The 16,290-nt window shown below is 35.1% G+C and overlaps 1 protein-coding gene across 3 annotated transcripts in view; it reads right to left on the bottom strand.

Annotated features, from left to right (window-relative positions):
- The window catches only part of LOC100863256 (rugose), a 410,744-nt gene that overhangs the window by 99,029 nt on the left and 295,425 nt on the right, over nt 1-16,290 (bottom strand). The gene's annotated exons all lie outside the window — the stretch shown is intronic.

The following is a 16,290-nucleotide window of genomic DNA, read 5'->3' as shown; positions in this document are numbered from 1 at the left end:
ATATCTAGTAAATAATTAAGACTAATTAATAATTCGCAAACAAACAGTTAGTTCCATTTCCCGCTCTATATTTGTATCAAATTTATCAAATGCACACACGCATTGATTTATAGATAATTCAGACTAAATATATAACTGAATTATATATTGGATATCTGTATCTGATTAATAACAATCTCGCATAGAAACGGGAGCAAATTCGATTATATCGTTCGAACAATCGATAAAATAATTAATACGCAATTTATTAATAAAACTCGAAAGCAATCAATTCCCTTACCCCACCGATCTCTCTCCACCGAGACTCTTTCGAGGCCTAACTTTAACTTTAATTGGCCCGCATTATAAGTCGCATTAATCGAGGCATTAGCGCCCATATGCACTGACAACCGTAAGTTGTCTGCCGTGGTTTACGTAATGCTCGAACTATTGCACAACAGAGGCTGATAAAGTTATCCGCCAACACCCGATCGGAGATCAAAAGTGAACCAGGCAACGAACTCTCGTAATCCGTTCGCTAATACGATGAAGCGAAGTCGGGACGACATAATCGCGGGCGCACCCAAAACCGAGGCAAAACGAGCCCAGCGTCGAAATCCTGAAAATGCCGCGGGAAATTTCGCCGGCTTGGAATTCCTGAAGTTTCAACGGGGATACTGGAGTTTAAGAGTGTTCCATATATCGGATAACGGTGATACCGTGGTTTTTCGTACGCGGATGGAATTACAGGGACGCCGCGAGTTAATCCTCCGAGGGAGAAGCGCGTGGAAACGACGAGTAGGGACGAGCCCTCTCTCCAGGGAACTGTAACAATCTCGTCGATAAACCGGATCCATGGGATGGGAAATCGAGTAATTGTTCCTGAATAATTAAGGAGAATTGAATCGGGATCGTGTGGAAAGAAGGGTTTGGAATAGAAAGCAGTGTTATATATTTTGCTATCTTAGCGATAATTAAAAATATAGTAAGAATTTGCTGATATTTTTATATGTTGTTTGTTAAGATTTGGATGCAGATCGATTCTCGTAAATCAAATATTTTTAAAAAAGAGCTTTTAATTGGAAAATGTTGTGAGTAATATCTTTTTTCTTTTTTGTATTTACTTACGTACATACAAATTTGATATTTTATAAATTGTTATTTTGTAAATTTTATATGTTTACGTAGTAAAAAGAAAAATGAAGTTGTAAATTAATATTAAGTTTTTGATCTATGCGCTTCGAAGATCGGAAAAATTTCTAATTAGTAGTTCGATAAGCTATGTAGCGGGCTTCGTATAGTTTAATTAAAAACAAATTTAATCTCTTTGAACTTTTGCCTTCCTTTGATATATCTTCTGACACGTTTGTGCTTAATACATGGGCACAATTATTATATTTATTTTCACAGGTGTTGCAGAAAAATATTTTTTATCCTTATTTTTTACACAAATTTTAATTTTAGTTTTATAAATCGTATATCTTGAAAATTGAAAACGACGAAATTTTTATTTATTAATTATCAGCAATAAGAATCGAGATTTTCTATTTTCAAATATTTATTTTAAATCGTTATATAATCTTCGTTTTATATTTTTTATCGTTTAGCTAGATTTTTAAAATTATAATTTTTGCTTCTATGCTTTTGATTTTTCAATTCTTCAAAATATGTAATAACATTTATTACACCGATTTAATTCATTGAGTGCATTTCGTAATTAAATGGTTAAAAGTGGTACATATCGCAAGCAAAGCTTTCATTAGAAATTATATATCGAAGTTTATAGCCTAAATTACGTTCTATAGCTCGCGGCGTAGAATACTATGTACATACGTGTAAGGAATACGACGTACAAGAGTAGTTAATCAACTTATTAAATTGGAATTTCCTCTTTTAATTGCCAATGAGAAATAATATTCAACATGGATATGCATTATACAAATATATATTCCATATTTGTTTTACATTAAATGCATCAGAACACATTATAATTATAATATCTAAAAATATAAGATTATATTTATTCCTTGAAAAAAGGAAAATAAAAAAGCCATCGTCAAACAATGTTTCGTTAATATTTTCAAATTTTCCTTCAAAATTCTTTGCGATTATGTCAATCTATATCTTTTCAAAAAAAAAAAAAAAATTCACAAACATCAGTAAAGTTTTTCGATAAAATTATGTTTAAAATAATAGAATCATATTTCGTTAATCTTATATATTTCGTATATTCAAAATATCGAACTACTACTAGCGACATCTAGAAATCAGAGAGCACGTTCGTCTCGTTTAACGAAAGTGTTAAAAAAGACATGGAAAGAATTTACGGGCTAACGTTGTTATTTTTGATATCGAATTTATTCAATGGATGTCTTCCTGTAATAACGCGATATTGTTTTCCAACGATATCGTTATCGTTTCGCGTTCAGACGAAGTGCATCGATGCCGTAACGCGCATGGACAATAAAACATAACCTAAATGAGATGTCGCTCGGGTAACACCGAATTCACCGTGGATCGTTAATGGTGATTCAAGATTTATCGTGACGATATATCTTTTGATCGAACACGCGATTACACGTGTCCCGGCGAAATTAAATTTTTCCCTCGGTTATCGTAGATTTGTATAAATTCCCTGTCGAATTTTCATTGATTTCGCGTGATTTATTTTTCGATTAATCGCGGAATATATAAGTGTTTAATTAAAATTTAATTCAATTTGTTATTTACCATTGATTTTCTATAATAAATTCGAAATATATTAATATTAATTATTGAATTGGTAATCATAAATAAGTTGATGTTTAAAAAACAATTCTCCTTGTATATTTTTTTCGATTATCGTTTTATTGTGCGTCGATTTTAAATTGTGTATTATAGCGTTATTTATTGATTGGAATTTAAATTCAAATTTGAATTAAACTTTCGTTAATCTTGATCTCGATATAAATATTATATTTAATCAGTTAAATGTTCTACCTAAAAAAAGTTCAAGTATCGATTTCAATTTACATTTTCAGAAATTTCTTCGGTATTCTCTCGCTATTTTTGCGGAAAGTAACATATATCGTTGAAAGCATATATGTCGCGAGGATCGCAGCCGATTTCTTGGCAATCATGTTTTTCATGGGATCGTTCAATTTCGTCTCTGGGACTCCCTCCATTTCGCTTGGTGCATTAAATCGTACTTGCGGGACTGCCACCTACTTTTCAACAACCGTGCCACGCTAAAAGCTACCACCCGTGTACGGCTTTTAAAGCTGATTGCGACACCAAAGAGTGCTATTCTTTCGATAACATTACCATGTTTGATGGACGTCATTCCTTTTTTTTACCTTCAGAAATTTTTCCAATTGCAAGGTCGATTTATTCATATATCAGTTCACGTAATTTCTCCATATTTTGAAGAAATTAGAAGAGAACACGTCTTACACGATTTTTATACAAATTGGAATAATTTACTGGAATCAGATCAGAATTCAGAGAAAATGATTCAGTAAAAAAGTTGATAAAGAGTAAAATTGATAAGACAAGTAATAATATAAATATCACATAGAGAATGTAATATCGTTTCAAAAGTTTCAAAAAATTATTTAATCCGACGTACTCACCGTATTAAATAATTTAAATTTTATTCGAGAAATTTTAAAACAATTTTAAAATATTTCAAATTTACGGACAGGCCAAAGTTTAATTAATGCAGAGAAGAGAAGTTAACGAAGATTGTACTCGTTAATTCAACACAAGAAGTTATAATAATATTCCATGGGTTATTAATTCACTTAAACGATCAATTGATTACCACTTCTTCGATTAAATATCGTGGCAAGTTCAGTTTTATATCGAGTACAAATATTTAATTTAATTACAACACACTTTGCAATATAAAAAGATAATATCGTTAAATTCAATTTCAAGGGAATTTAAACGAATTGAGGGTAAACTTAATTTTCCAATCTTTCTTTCTTTCATCATCTTCTAATTCTCACGAGAGATCGTGCCTCGATTATTTATTATTATCTCCAGAAAATCCCAATGGAAAAAGACTGGAATTCCGGTATATTTCGTTACGTCGCGTTTATCCTTCGAAACTATCCATCTTTTATTTCGACCATTATTTCCCCGTATTTTTCCCTAGCATCAATCCAAGGAAAGATATTAACGTGCCCTATATTTCGCCAACGATTTTAATCTCAATACGTCTCCGGATGAATTACGATAAGGGAAGTGACGTTCGCGACGTAATCTTCCGGTGATATCGGGAAGCGAAATCGGAACTCTATTTACGGGTACTCTCTTTTCAAAACAGAGAAAATACAGTGCTCGAGTGGAAAAGCACGAAAAAGAAGAAGGGAAAGGGAAGATGAAGGAGGAAAGAAAAAAAAAAGAAAGAAAAAAGAAATCGTACCGATTTCGTCGTTAAAAAGATTTAAAATCCACGAGGAATTTAGAGGGAGAACTATGGTTGAAGAACCGACCTCGATTGCACTTTCTTTACAAGAATTACCGCTTCACATTTTTAACGACAGTCCAATGAGAAGAATTCACGAGATATCAATGTAACCGATATTATTAAAGCTTTAAACTTGTTTCTTTGTTCCGATTTAAAAAAAAAAAAAAACCAGTTCGTATTATCGCGAATATTTTTCAATTATTCCAGCTACGTTGCACGCTTTCGTCGTTTGCATATTTAAACATGGCCGTTAATTAAGCTCGAGTTGATAACCTCGTGATGCGGTTGTATCGGAATAATGAAAATCGCGGAAGTATCGAGGAATCGTCCATCCCTTTCTCTTTCCCCCGTTTCCCCCGTTAATTATATCGTTATGAAATCAGCAATCTTCGATCGAAGAAGCTTCCACCGTGGCCTGCCTTTAATCAAATTCTCCTCTTTCTCGATCTCCTCGATCTCCCCTCGTCGATATTCCCTTCGCCATCCATTGATGAATTGAATCAAGGACGGATATTGTTGACATCTTATTTGAATCTCATTCTACCTCTGTCGGTTCCGAATCTCGATATTTCGTTTCCCCCCTCCTCTGATAATCGAGCCCGATTACTTGGACCGAATGCTTCCTATTCGTCACTGCCAATTTAACCGGCTTTCAATGGGCGGAACAAATGGAAAAAGATTCTCCATCCGATCGAATTCTTCCTCCAAATTTATCCCTTTTCATATGTTCGCTTTATCATTGAATATCGATTTGAAACTTTTCATCACGATAAATTTCTGTAAAAAACAATTCCAAATTATAATACAATTAAAATCGATTATTCGCAATAACGTTACCCCATAAATTGTTCAAAATTATTCACGTGTAATCCGTTCGAGATTAATTTCGAAGAATACACCCTCGACGATTTTTCTCGCATCGAGAAAAATTTATCGTATAATACGTGGAAGAGCCTTCACGAAAGGCCATCGCGCACGGCTCGACACCGCTAATCAAAGAAGCTTTCCGCGCGACGGAGCCGTTGACCCACTTACTTATATCCCTTCCATCACCTTCGTCCCACCCTTCGAGCACAATCGATCGCGCGTAGAGCCCGTGCAAAATCAAATATGTTGTCGGAATGTTTGCCGGCAAGGGGGATACGTTCACAGTTCGCGTGATAAACGATTAACTTCCGCGGGGAACATTCAAACTCGACACAGGCGAACCGTGAACACCGTGCACCCTTTACGACATCCTTCCAATGTACTCTCTCCAGACCTATGCATGGCATACTTTAGATTAGATAGAGCCACGAGGGTTCGACATCAAAGGGAACGCGAGCCGGCACACAGGCATAAATCTATATACGCTGTACGAAGAAGACGAGCTCTCTCTCTCTCTCTTGTTCTCCTTTCTTCACGAGAAAACCGATCCCCACCCCCTCTTCGACTGTCTGAAGATCGCTCTTGCGAATTCTATCAGTCACAAAGCTTCCTTGCGGACGACCTCGGACTAATCTTCTTGCAAATTCGTTTTCGGTTCGCTCGGTTTTCGAGCACGCGGCTGTTTGAAGTGGTTTCCGGCCGAATCGAGAAATGCTCGCCGACTAATCATTTTGGATCAGGGCTGCGAAAATATTTTTATATTCTGATAGAATTATCGTGTTTTTCTTTTATTTTTTTTTTTTTTTTTTTGTATAAGTAGGTATTTAGAATTTTTTAATATCTGTTTATTATTTAGTGCTTGCGAAGTAATCGTGAAGAAACGATAACGAAATTTTATTCGAGATGTTTGAGGCTAGAATAATATGGAAATATGATAGTGAAGTGAAGATATATTTTAATGATCTTAATTGTGATAAAATAGCGAAGAATTTTTTATTGAATATGGTAGATAAAAATGATATATAAAAATTATTATTAGAATTTCAAATTCTAGAAATATTTTCCTTTCTTGATTCGTTCGGGCTCTATTTGAATTAGATTCCTTTCCACGGAATTCTTTAATATTAATACATACGTGTCTTATCAAAACGCTCTTATAGCTATACTTCCACGATAAATCTCATAATCACGATAAATAGATGATTACAAGGAAGTGAATTTTCGATGGAAAAGGGAAAAAGTGAGTGAGAAGTTAGGAGAGAAGAGGATAAACAAAGAGGACAGACCATTGCACCGGCTCGTTTGAAGAAACGAACAAACAATCTGAATTTTATCTCGTACTATACGGACAATTGTCAAGGTTTGTTTTAATCAACTTTTCGACTTTAATTGACTTAGCTAAGATACCGTTTTTCCACGCCTCAAACAACTAAAACCTTTTTTTTTTGTAAAAACGAAAGGTTTTTTACAAAATTAATTGACTGGTTAAAGTTGATGATATATTAATTTGGTTAAAATCTATGATGCACGATATTATTTTATAATTATTACTTTATTACTTTTTCTATATTATTTATCTTTTGCCTTCAAACATTTGTAATCTTATTTGCATTTATTGCAAAATTATTTATTACGGATATAGAACACGTATAATTTCTTTTAATTTAATTGCATTTATTCAATTGATCGAAAAAATAATGTTTTTAAATCATTACAGGATTAATAACAAGTGAACGGTTTCACAAATTTAATAGAGTTTCCAACAATAAAATATCCTTTCTTACTATTGATTCCTAACTAGCTATCGACATTTTCACGATAGATGATGAGAATCTCACGCGTTGATACCCTTGTGACGGGCGGATAATTGGAAAGGTAATTATTTGTGTTAATAATAGCGAAACGAGTGAGGGAGAGAGCGTTTAATCAACAAGTTTACAATGTTCTGATAAAGATAAACACGTGAAGTAAACGTAATGTATATATTTCCGCGTTTATATCCGAGTAACACCTCGGAAACCTTGTTTCGGAAACAAAACAAGCAAACTTTCATATACGATATCTGCGTCTAAGGATTAATTAGCGAAAGTATAATGTTACACTAATACGCGAATCTCGATGTTTTGAAAGAATAGTCTTTCCGTCGTTGACAAATTTTTCATTTCTTTGAAACATTTTTTTTTTTCTCCAACAAACTTTTTTTTGGAATATTTATTGATTTTCACATCGTTCGGAATTCTGTTTCTTTCACATTTTATTTCATTAGATTTTAAATATCGTATAATTTAATAAGACGAATGAAAAAGTAAATATTTTTATGGTTAATTACAAAGGGAATAAAAAAGAAAAAGATTGTAAAATTGTTTATAATATTGATAACAATATTAATGGATATTTTGTATCAATTGTATTGTAATTCAAATATTTTAATTGCACGTTTATTCATATATAATTTGTAGTTCAATTATTCTTTGACGCGACATTGTTTCCTTACAGGAAACAGTTATCGGATAAAGAAAGATTAGAAGGAACGACTTAAAGGATAGCGTAATGATGGCATAATTTCCCTTTACTCTCTTTTCTTTTGCGAATGTGATGTCAAAGTAACAATGGAATTCATTTATTTTTCATCGTATCTCCTTACGCTGCTCCTTCTAATAACGAAGGCGGCAATTATCTTCCTGCCATTGAAAAAAAAAAAAATACCAATTATTAAAATGACCTTACGAAACATTTCTTTATGTTTCTCCTTAATTGGAAGCAATTAATTGGTTTAAAAAGCAATAATGGGTTTAAAATTTAAAAGATCATCTAAACTATCAAGTGTCGATTTTATGTGTCGAGAAGAAGTAGAATTATAGCATATTTATTACAATTATTTAATTTTGAATAAAATTACACGTTCTTGTTTTAATTAATTAAAAGGATTAAAAAGAATTAATTAATTCTCATTATTTTCTATACATGGAAATTTGGATGGAATGGAAAATCGCTATAAAATATTTTTTCATTGTACATAAAACATTTTGTAACACGAAACAACATGTTGTTATTATTCCTTGAAATTGAAATTTTGATTTAAATAAAGGATATTCCTTTTCAACTTTGATCATAATAATATACACGATTAATATATTTTGATAATTAATTTATATGAGAATTAGAATAATTTAAAATTAATTACGGGAAACATTACCAATAACCATTTTCATCATCACATGTTATATCTAAATCTCGTTTATTACATGTAGCTAGATTTGTAACAACCGGACAAACTAAAAAGCATTTACGAAAATCACGCAAATGAAGTGGAGCAAATTTAACATAAACCTTATTAAAATTCAACATATAACAGCACAATATTTTTCTCCCACGTTATCAACATTCCATCTGGTTTCACGTAACGCCAAGTCGCGCGATACACTTTCGTTCCAGCAACAAAGGAAGAAAATACCGAAATTGCGAGGAAATTCTGGGTGTAGGTGAGAAAAATCAAAGGTATCCAATTTATGTGCACGAGATGACGCCTGTCTCCTCCTTGCATCCGTGTTTACGTATGTATCGCGGGTTAAATCGAGGCGAGATAGCCAGTATTACCTTAGGTGATGGGCCAAAGAGCCGGATGGTTGGAACAAGTAGCGCAAGCATTGCCATGCACGACTTCCATTTGCATTTCCTGTACGGGCTTTACTTTCGTGTTATAGCTCGTTCCTCCTTCCGCCCGCCTCCTGATCTCGCTAGAGATCGATATTTACGAGCATCGTTGCCACTGAATGGAAATGGAAGCGATGGTAAGGATAATTGCGCTACAACTAAACACTTTGGGCGGGAAGATCGCGTTTCAACGATCTGGAAAATCGTTTATGGCATTTCTTGAAATAAGTTTGAACGAGATGATGAATTTACTTATGGCAATTCGAATGATTCGGGAAGTTTAGGATATTTTGTGTTGTAAGAAATTAATTGTACTTAATTTTCTACGATTTTAGTTGTCTTCGTCAGGCTATCGTATAGACACGAGTATTTTATCAATCATTCAACTGCGGATTTTAAAATATATATTTTAGCGAATAGCGATATAATTGAATATTTTGTGTATTTATCTTATGCTTTTATTTACTGTTATTGTTAATTGAATATTGTTATTGTGATATCCTAAATGGTTTATAAAAATTGTGAATAAGAATCCTAATATTAGAGATATTTTTAAATAAACAATATCAATTTATGAAAAAATAAAAAAATTTTGGCGTACATTTTGAATGATTACTTTCTACTAACGGAATCATTCAATATTTCAATTAAATTTTCTCATTAGTCAACATACGATTCCTTCTGAAAATGATTTTTTTCTATACGGTTACGATAATTGTCAATTTTGGAAAGAAATTACCAGTGGAGCCAGGGAACCATAACTCGAAACTCGGGCAAAAAAGCATAGCAAATATTTCGGTAATTAGAAAAGTGAGGAGCAACGGTCGTTTTGTAACGTTTGGCAGCAATGAAATACCAGTGTTATAGACGTCATAACTTAACGATCGCGCGGAGGTTTGCGGAATTTCTTGGAACAACGAGGAATTGGCCCGAGCGTGCCACGAATTCCTCTGTTCATCCATCCTGATGAACGTCGCCGCGAGAACTTTGCTCCAAATTCGACTTGCTGTTTCTTCGCGCGAGAATTGTTCCCGACAGGACCAATAATCGTGTGCATTTGAAATTGCGCCACGAGAAATTGTAACAGGATTTCTCTAAACTGGCAGATATCGCAGAATTAAGTAAATTTACATGACTTCCAAGATTGAGATTGATTTGTGAATCAATGATCGAGTTTCTTTCGATAATAATTGGATTAAAAAGAAAAAAAAAAAAGTTTTCGATTCAGCGAAGTGTATAAAAGATGCAGATACTAACGAGCTGAGATTATTAATTAAAAGTTTAAAATGCTCGAATAATATTTACTTGTACAGTTAAGCACTTTTTCAGTGGTACTGATTATTTATATATTCTAAATAACTAACTCGCTCAAATAACTTTATTCTCAACTTCAATCTTAAAATTTCTTCTACAAGAAACAGGTTTGTCCGTGACGTTTCATCTGCCGATAAACACGTAAATACGTTTATGTAAGATAAATACATAAACACGTAATCTAAATAGAAAAAAAAAAAAAAAAAAGAAACAAATCCCTTTCCTCAATATTTTCCCCACGAAACACGTTTGCATGTGACGTTTCGCAAAATTGGACGATCCCGCACGCGAGACAAATTGGCGACGATTGGAAAAATAATAATTACGAGGCAATCGAAGCCTCGAGTCTAACAGCCGTATACCACCACGACCAACTTTTTCTTTTTCTCCTCTCCTTTTCCTTTTTTTTTTTTTTTTTCTTATTTAACCAAATCAATGTACGCCCGCGCTTTTAGCCGAAGCTCCAATTCACGGAGATTGGAAATCCAGGGCCGGGAGGAGAAACGAAAATCGTGTATTCGAAAAAAGTGGCGAGGCGGGGCGAGAGAGGGTGAAAAACGCAATCCGGACGAAAAGATTCGAGCTGATGAGATAGAATCTAAATTGCGTTCCAAGCAACGGGGGAGGGGAACGGTCGTTGCATCCATCGTCATATTTATCTAGCCTACAAGCGACAAGCTGGCCCACAACCGCGGGCTTAGGCAAATTCCGCATATCGGTTTAGCTGAGTTTCCACGGGAGACGAACCGCCGGGGTAATTGAAACGTAACTGTACCATATAACTCCATTTTACTCCTCGACCTCGTATCCGTACGAGGCTCTTTCACGGTTCGTAGTCGCGCGTGCGAAATTCTGAATGAACGCCAAGATTGAAACTTTCCGTGTGTATATATATATATATATGAATGTGGATTTGTGATTATTACGTTTGCTACGATTATGATTCTTAATGGGAACTCGGTTTGTTTTGGTATACAGCGAATTAATTTTGCTCGAATATCGATTAATAACAAGGCTTGATAATAATAAGGCTGAAAGGTAATCCATATTTTTGAAATTTAATTAATTTTGATTGATTATTTTTGATAATTTTTCATAGAAAGGTGGATATAGAAGAAAAGTTTTTTGTAAAATTTTCAAGCTCCACACCGGAACGCGTGTAAAATGATAAAGTAGATGGCGGTACAGGTCAGTGTTATTTATGGATATTATTAAAAAACGATTGAATCCGTAATTTCGTTCGTAAGTTTATTTAGTATCCCGTGTAATAAATTTTCTGATAAATTTTACGACGGAACATAACTGAAAGCTTACGTACACGTTTGCCCCAGTTGAATTAACGAGCATTCTTATCTATCGCAATTATGAATTTAAATTTATCAGACTTCTATTTATGGAACCGTTATTCCAACAAAATTATGTAAAACGTAATGCAAAGAATTCTAGCCGATATCGCGGGTCTGATAAGCTTAACTATTAAACCGAGATAGAATGAGACGAAATGATGTAATACGATTATGAAAAATTTCATTCTTACACGATATTCGATGAAGATTCGAGTAATAGTTTGACAAGCTTGTTTTCTTCTCCTTTTCGAACGGTAATCGAATTATCGCGGCCATTATAAGATTTCAGAGATTACGGGAAATTGTAATTTCCAAAAGGTTGCGTTGCACTCAAGTAAAATGGAGAGAATCCCATTCAAAGAAAGGATCTTCATTGCCATTTTCACGCTCTTCACAATCTTCTATTCACAATCTTCTAAGAGTAGCATAGTCGGAGAAATGGAAATTCTGCAATAGGTTTAAATTAGTTTCTATGAAGAATCGCGATTGCTAAGGATCGAGTTGTAAAATACTTAAATTTAGCGTTTCCATTATATAAGTTTGAATTGATAAAAATAACATAACTCGATAAAGTGTTGCTTCTTCGATATTAATTCGTGCAGAAAGAGAATTTTCAAACGAGATGATGTAGTTGTGCATTTCCAAGAGATCAAGAGAGCTAGCTCCAAGTGTCTAAATAAGGGTGGGTCTTAAGAGTGAGAAGTGAACGAGATGATAGTTGAACGACGAGATCCTTCAGCGAGAGAGTTGGTAAAAAAAATTTTTAAAACTCGAATAAGAAGGTCTGAGGCAACCACTTAAAATCAACAATTTAACATGTGTACACATTTAAATAAATTTTTACTTTCATATTTTCAATCCACATTCTTCCATCCAAATTTACTTTATTCCTTCAAAAAATCATCGTCTATTAAAAGAATTTCTATTTTCATCCGTGTATATTTTATCGATACCTTTCACATTTGAAACAATATTTCGAAAACTCGATGATTTGAAACCATATATTTCTTGTATCCGTTTATTTTTAAACCCACTGTCTAAAAGATATCCTATTCTCGTCTACGTATTTCATTTCACCAGTGTTCCACTCCACTTGTTCCAAAATCATGATCCGAAAGTATCTTTCTCCTCCTCTAAATTCCACTTATTCCTTAGAAAGGAATTCTAATAGAATTCTATCCTATTTTCATTTATCATTCTATTATCATTTATCTTCCAAATTCTATTTATTCTCGAAACCGCTCTAAAAGAATTCTATTTCCATTTTCATTTATCATTACGCGTTCCTCCACCTATTTCAAAACCATGATCCGAAAATACGTTCCACCCGAATTCTATTTATTTCTTTATATCGTCCAAAGGAACCTCTTACTTTCATCCAAATGTATTTCGAGATCGATCGTCTTCTTTCGAACAGAAGTATTCGCAACTGTTTCCTGGGATACAAACGTGCGAGGGTACAATTACCGTCGCGTCACAGGGAGATAACGAGATAACTCGAAAGAAAATAGAAACGCTTCCGTCAGCAACGTTCATGTAAAATGAAGACCGGCGAGGAAAAGGTTCCGGAGGAAATGGAATCGTGCCGTGGATTAATGACGCTACTTTCCCACTGACTCGTCAATCAATATCTTTATCCTCTCTAGACGTCCGATATCAGATTGCATTTGTCATCTCTGAGAATCTCTCGTTGTTTGACTCGTTCGAGGGTTTCGATCCTCACAAAGGTGTCTCGTTATACTCCTCTCCTCGACTCTTTCTTTTCAAAGATTCGCGAGATAAAGCGTTTCTGCGCGAACGAGATCGTTCCACGAACACGTGAATCGAAATTCTTTTAATGACTGTTCAACAAATGTTCTTTCGACGAAATACATTGTCCATTCCTCTCCAAGTACGAATTTTATTATTGTATTACATAAAAAGTATATATATATAAAAAATAAGAATAAAAGAATCGTCGTAAGAAATACATTTTACTTTTGTCAACAGTTGAAAATATCCATTTTCCAGAGACAATTATCTTTGCCATCGTATTAAAAGTCTATCGATTCGTACGGAATTCGCAGAACAATCTTTCGAACGAAACTTTCGTTTCATCGTTCGATCCTTCCTCCTAACTTTTTAATCGCGTCAGCGGAAGAACGCGGCAAGTTTCATTTTCGAACGCGTATAACTAGCCCGATTGAAGAATACCGGTATCGAGAGAGGAAAGTTCTCGAATCGGGGAGAAGGAAATTGCAGCTCGTTTGTAACCCGCTTACGGTAACGAGTTAATCTCCAGGTTCCGCGGAAAACAGAATCGAGACCGATTTACCGGAATTATAATTCACCGCGTTATCGGGAAAGCGATAGAAAAAGAAGGAAGAAAAGGATCGTCGAACTTGCATTCGTTTCAACTAGCACGCGTACGCACCGTTTGTTTGGAGCAACGTTTTAACAGTTTATCCTGTTTACCCTCTCCCTCCACGTGTGTTTGAACTTACGCCACGAGTGGAAAAGCAAACCAATTAGTCGTAACGCGCCACGTTTCCCTCCTTCGTGGTAAGCGTCATAATTTCGTTCCCGTCGATGATACGGGGCTCGGTTGTTGGTTGGTTGTGCAGTGGTGAACATTAAATAAGAAATATACGGATTTGAATGGATATATTTTGGTTATACGCGAGTGCACGCGTCGGGCTACAGAAACTGAACAACTGAAGATAAACAAAAGGATACCAACTACAGAATAGTAACACTGCTAGCAATAATAAAATTATAGATAAAATTTCAGTGAATTTTATACCCTATAACATCGGTGTTTCAATCGAAGTAACGCCAGGTTGGAGGATGGACAAAAGGGGTATCGATTTATCTAAAGGATTATCACGGGGCAATTCGGTGTAATTCGGCGACGATTTGGCGAAAAGTAGGACGAAACGCGACCGTGATACACGCGATTCGATAATAAAGCGGGTGGAGTGGATTGACGTGAACGGGAAATTGCACGTGGAATTGTTAATTACCGTGCGAACGTAACCTAATGATGCGGTTCGGATCGGAAGATATTGGATCTGTGCCGTGTGCTTCCTAAATCGATCGAATTCTCGTTGTAATTCCACCTACATGGCCTCCTAAAATTGCGATACCGTGTTTTGCAAAATCTATTTCAAATCGTGAGCAATCCGTGGATTTCGAGAAATATACCAAGGATAAAAGAAATTCGATGGAATCGAATCGAGAAATCGGTTCCCCGATTATGCTGGTATCAATTTCAATAAGAGAAACAATGACGAAACAGAGAGATCTAAAACGTGTATACTCATATTGATGGCAATTGAATATGAAAAAATTTTGTATATCTTTTCTTGTTTGTAATGCAATTTCCATACGAATTGTTAAATTTATCATAGAACAAAATCTTTAATCTTTCTTGTAATCTATGAAATAATAGACCTATTTTTTAATTTATCTATACGCAAAGTATCATCCTCTATTAATCCTGGGTTTTGACGTGAATTTATACCGATATCTTTCACACAATTCCACGATTCCATTCTATTTTCATACCGATATTTAGCACCGTGGGATCAGCGATTTCGTGGATTATCGAACGCCACATGGCTTCCCTGGCTCAACCTCGTCGTCACAGCCCCTCAAGATTCAAGATAGATATAGAGTGGAGTAGTCGAAATACGAAAGAGAATCGAGAAATCATTATATTCTCGACGAGTTCTCGTCTACGTGATACGACGATAAATCCATTATGATGATGTTGAAGTTGGAGTACGTGTTAAACGCGATTCGGAAGATTAACTATTGCCCTGTGGCCCTCGACACGTTCATCTCGAAAGATTAATATCCATAAGGAGGGGAGGGGGACACACAAGGTGTGAATAAAGTCGAGCAACTAAGCGGCGAGATTTTGAAACGAGGCGAGTTGTAATTTCGACGATTCAAACTGCCGCGACGTTACGCGTTTCCATGATTACATTCGAGAGTTGAATTTCGATGCTGCTTTCCCCCCCTTCCATCGAAGATTGTCACCGGTCTCTCGATAGAGGAAAGTTAAATTAACGAGAGAGAACTCATTCGTGTGTTCCCCCTTGTGTTTCAGCACCCCTCTCATCCGTATAAACATACATATATAACTTGTACTATTTACTTTCGACATCGACCAATCCTTCTCTAATCGACCATCATTCTCTATTATTTGTACGATATCTCGAAGTTATCCATCCTTTAAAATTTACGTACCTTCATCTTTTCTCCGATCGAAACAATTATTTCTTTCCTTCGTTTCGTCGCGTGGACGAAAAATTGTGTTACATCGTGTTAAATACATTTAAAAAGATAAATTGTTATAAATACATAGATCGTTCTCGACTCGAGTTAATCCGCACGAAAATCACGAGGGGGAAGCGATCGTGTTTTAATAAGATAGGGAGAAACGTTGGATATTCTGGGAAGTTTTCGCGGTTATAGCGGCGGAATTGGCTCGATCAGAATGCAATGGGGCGAAAGGCTATCGCACGCAGCGCTGGCCAACTTCTAACTTCATCGTCTTCATCGTGGCCTTATCCGTGTATCAAAGGGATTTATTCCAACCGTATCTTGACCTTCGCTTCTTCCTATCTTCCGTGGAGAGTATATATACGCGGGTTGATCCGCGTTTAGATTCATGAAATGGCGGTGGAATCT

This window comes from Apis florea, unplaced genomic scaffold, assembly GCF_048593485.1.
Source record: "Apis florea isolate Af1SG1 unplaced genomic scaffold, ASM4859348v1 contig_3203_pilon, whole genome shotgun sequence".
Taxonomy (NCBI): domain Eukaryota; kingdom Metazoa; phylum Arthropoda; class Insecta; order Hymenoptera; family Apidae; genus Apis; species Apis florea.
The sequence above is the reverse complement of the archived record's forward strand: the minus strand, read 5'-3'. Positions and strand labels throughout refer to the sequence as shown.